The sequence below is a fragment of the Nanorana parkeri genome, unplaced genomic scaffold, assembly GCF_000935625.1.
Source record: "Nanorana parkeri isolate BGI_ZX_2015 unplaced genomic scaffold, ASM93562v1 scaffold685, whole genome shotgun sequence".
Classification (NCBI taxonomy): domain Eukaryota; kingdom Metazoa; phylum Chordata; class Amphibia; order Anura; family Dicroglossidae; genus Nanorana; species Nanorana parkeri.
Genome location: NW_017306953.1, coordinates 192,195 through 196,773, shown reverse-complemented (window position 1 = coordinate 196,773; position 4,579 = coordinate 192,195).

The following is a 4,579-nucleotide window of genomic DNA, read 5'->3' as shown; positions in this document are numbered from 1 at the left end:
CCGCCCGCCAACCCCCCTCCCCCCATGGAGAATGGCAGACCTGCAGGCTGCATACAAGTGATCTTGCGACATCGCCGAGATCACTTGTACAAAACAAGGGGCGGCTTCCTGCTGTACATCTAGCTCGGCTTGCCCAAAGCAGGGCTAAATGTAGAAAACAACTACCCACCCGGCGCCCGGAAAAGCATATCCCGAGCATCAGGAGATAGGAATTCCACACCCCTGCTGCCCCTCTACTCCCTGATGCCCCAAGGCCGGGCCTTGATTGGCCTTATGGGAAATCAGGCCCTGGGTGTTGCTGTTAGTTGGCCCTGCTGCTGCCCCCCTCCACCACCTGCCCCCCTCAAATGGGATGCCACCTAAAGCTACCGCCTAAGACTGCCTCTTTATGAGGATATCCTTGCCTGTACAGCAGAGCTGGAGGGCTAGAGTGCCTACAAGTGCAGCCTCCCGTCTCCAATGCTGTCAGAAGCTGCATACATCGTGTGCTGGTTACTACTTAAAACGGCGCGCTGTGTGCAGCTTCTGAGAAGATACAATATTAGCGTAGCGGGAGCGATGCAAAATGCGCAGCCGCCTACCCCGCTATGCTAATAGCGTATCTTTTTTTAGAAGCTGCACACAGCGCGCCAGTTTAAGTAGTAACCAGCACACGGTGTATGCAGCTTCTGTCGCAACTGCAGGACGCAGATGCCATCCGCAATTAAATCAGCTCTCGGCGCCCATCAGTTGCGACATGCAATGAAAATTATTAGTGCCCCCCCAGATCTGACTGTGGTATCTTATGTGCCCCTCTCACACTGCTAGAGTGTGAGAGGAAGAAGCAGCACAAGGAGCTAATAAGTTCATGGGGTGACAAGCATCATGCTGATAAAAGGAGAGAGCAGAGTGACAAAGAGATATGCTCATGGCTGTGCTGCTTCTGCTTTTATTGTTCAGTCACAGGCTGGGGGTGACCTGGGCTCAGAGGAAGTGGGTTGAATGATGCTGGCTATCAGAATGAGGACATCTACTGGCAGAAAACAAGTACTGCAGGGGACATTTCTGGATTGAAGCTGAATATTGCTGCAAAAGAGGGTTCTTTAAATCTTTTCTGTATATGGACTATTGTTTTTTTTTCTTGTGTTAGCTTTGGCTGGAGTCCAGTTTCATGAAATGATTGGTTGATAGTTGCCCGTGCTATGCTTAGAGTGTTTCTATGCACCATTTGGCATGTTGCATTTCCAGTTTCACGGTCAGTTTTTTTGTTTCTGCTTTCACTCTCCTTTCTGCTCGATATTACAGTCCAGACACAGAATATTCACCGGTGGCCGGCGCCCAGACAGTAACAGGTCACCTGCTGGTCATTGCCTTCTGTCAGGTGTAGTTTGTGGTGATTGCTAGCACTGTACAGAATGTTCTGTGTCTGAAAAATGGAGTGATTGCTCCCGGGGTCGGAGCGCCGGAGTCTCGCACGGTGCTGATATTCTGCACAGAACCTGTGACCCGGCTTCACTCCTACACAAGCCAAGCTAAAGGAGAACTCCGAAACCAACCGTCCAATATCAGCGTGACCTGCAGACACCTTTCTACTGGTTTCTGTATTATGACAAATAATTTATCTTTGTCTCTGGTCTGTAACCGATTCACCGTCTCCGGGATGACATTTTATCTCATTAAAAAGAAATTTGCTGTAAGGATAGTTACAGTACAAAGCAGTGCAGCCCCCTCAAGCAGAACTAATGGCTGGGAGGGAGATTCTGTTATCAGCAAGTGAGAGATAAAGGATAGATAGATAGATAGATAGATAGATAGATAGATAGATAGATAGATAGATAGATAGATAGATAGATAGATAGATAGATAGATAGATAGATAGATAGATAGTTAGATAGATAGATAGATAGATAGATAGATAATCATTATTATTATACAGGATTTATATAGCGGCAACAGTTTGCGCAGCGCTTTACAATATAAGGAAGACATTACAGGGAAAAAACACAAACAGGGGGCGCCTTTCCTGGTGCAGACAAATTTATTAAGATCAGGATCAAAGGTAGATAAAAAACATACTCACAAAATTCAGCATGATAATGATATAAAAAGTAAGTCCATGGACCCAATAGAAAGTCTATGGAAGCTGCACAATCGTGTCTATGTGTCAGCAGAGTAGACTGTGTGATGACGCGTTTCCGGGGTCACGCCCCCTTCATCAGATGCCAATCACAATACAATATAAGATGGTAAGGAGGGCCCTGCCCCTGAGGGCTAACAATCTAAAAGGGAGGGGCAAGTGATACATGAGGAGGTAGCTGTGTGGGGATGAATTGTATGAGAACGGGATGTTTGATCTATGTGTCAGCAGAGTAGACTGTGTGATGACGCGTTTCCGGGGTCACGCCCCCTTCATCAGATGCCAATCACAATACAATATAAGATGGTAAGGAGGGCCCTGCCCCTGAGGGCTAACAATCTAAAAGGGAGGGGCAAGTGATACATGAGGAGGTAGCTGTGTGGGGATGAATTGTATGAGAACGTGATGGTTGAGCGGTTAGGTTGAGGTGGGATCGGCTTCCCTGAAGAGATGAGTCTTTAGGGATCTCCTAAAGGTAGTCAGAGTGGGAGATAGTCAGACAGGTTGGGGTAAAGAGTTCCAGAGGATGGGAGAGAATGTAGAGAAGTCCTGGAGGCGAGTATGGGAGGAGTTGACGAGGGAGCTGGAAAGCAGGAGGTCTTGGGAGGAGCGTAGAGAACGGTTAGGGCTTTATTTTGAGACCAGGTTTGAGATATAGCCGGGGGCAGAGTTGTGGATGGCTTTATAAGTGATTGTTAATATTTGTATCCTTTGGGCGAGTGGAAGCCAGTGGAGCGGTTGGCAGAGGGGGGTAGGGGATGGAAGCCAGTGTAGGGATTGACAGAGGGGGGTGGAAGCCAGTGCAGGGATTGGCAGAGGGGGGTTGCAGACACTGAGCGGTTGATTAGGTGGATGAGTCTAGCAGCTGCATTCATGATAGACTGAAGGGGGAGGAGCCTGTGTATAGGTCAGCCAATGAGGAGGGAGTTGCAATAGTCAAGACGAGAGATAACAAGGGAGTGGATGAGTAATTCTGTGGTTTCATTGGTGAGGAAGGGACGTATTTTGGAGATGTTAGGAAGGTGAGGGATAGCGATTGGATGTGGGGAAGAAAGGTGAGATCCGAGTCAACGATGACACCTAGGACCTTGGCATGGGGGGAGGGCTCGATAGTTGTGTTAACAATCTCAAGGGAAATGTTGGGGGAAGGTGCACGGGGTGGAGGAAATATCATGAGCTCAGTTTTTGAAAGGTTGAGTTTTAAGAAGTCTTCTAACATCCAGACAGATTTGTCAGTTAGTAGATTAGTGACACGCAAGGACACTGAGGGGGAGAGTTGTGGAGTAGAAAGATAGATTTGAGTGTCATCGGCATAGAGATGGTATTGGAAGCCATGTGTGGTTATTAACTGACCAAGATAGATGGTGTAGATAGAGAAGAGAAGGAGCCCACAGACAGAGCCTTGGGGGACCCCTACAGAAAGAGGAAGAGGAGGGGAGGAGTTAGATTTGTAGGTGACACTAAAAGAGTGCTTAGCTTGGTAGGAGAAGAACCATGAGAGAGCAGAGACTTGTAGACCAAATGAGTGGAGTTTTTGGAGGAGGAGCAGGGGGTCAACAGTATCAAAAGCAGCAGAAAGGACTAACAGCAAGAGTAAGCAGTAGCGGGTGGTCAGAGTAAGGAGTAGTGGCCATTGTTTTTCGCAGGTAGTAGGTCGCTGGTGAGTTTTTGGAGGGCGGTTTCAGTGAAGTGTACAGGGCGAAAGCTGGACTGTAAACCTAAAGGTGGCGGCTCAGACCGTTGTAGATAAGACGTTCTATTAGTTTGGAGGTGAATGGGAGTAAGGAGATTGGTCTGAGATTGTTGAGGTCGGTAGGGTCCAGTGAGGGTTTTTTTGGGTATTGAGGTGACCAGGGCATGCTTTAGAGGGGAGGGAAAGATGCCAGTAGAGAGGAGAAGATTAAAAATGTGAGTAAGAGAGTGTAGGATAGAGCAAGAGGGTGACCGAAGTAGTAGTGAGGGAACACGGTCTAGGGACCAAGTGGTGGGGTGGGTGTCATAGAAAAGCTTTGTTACATCCTCTGTGGTGACAGGGTCAAAAGATAGATAGATAGATAGATAGATAGATAGATAGATAGATAGATAGATAGATAGATAGATAGATAGATAGATAGATAGATAGATTGTGAATATTGTAAGCTGAATTAGAAGAGAGATATACATAGACTTAAATGGTCAAGTGCAAGAGGCCCTCATGGGTCCTGTATTGTAGCAGTAAATCAGTTTATTGGTAGACAACCTTGCTTTAGATAATCTATCTATCTATCTATCTATCTATCTATCTATCTATCTATCTATCTATCTATCTATCTATCCTTTTCCATGTCTATATCTATATTTATAAAGTAGAATAACTATGTAGATAAGTTTAACTGTCATTTCACAATAATACTTCTTGCTGCAGCTCTTGCAATCTTTATCAGCGTCCCTCTAGAGGAGCCATCTGGTGCGAAGATGAGGAGT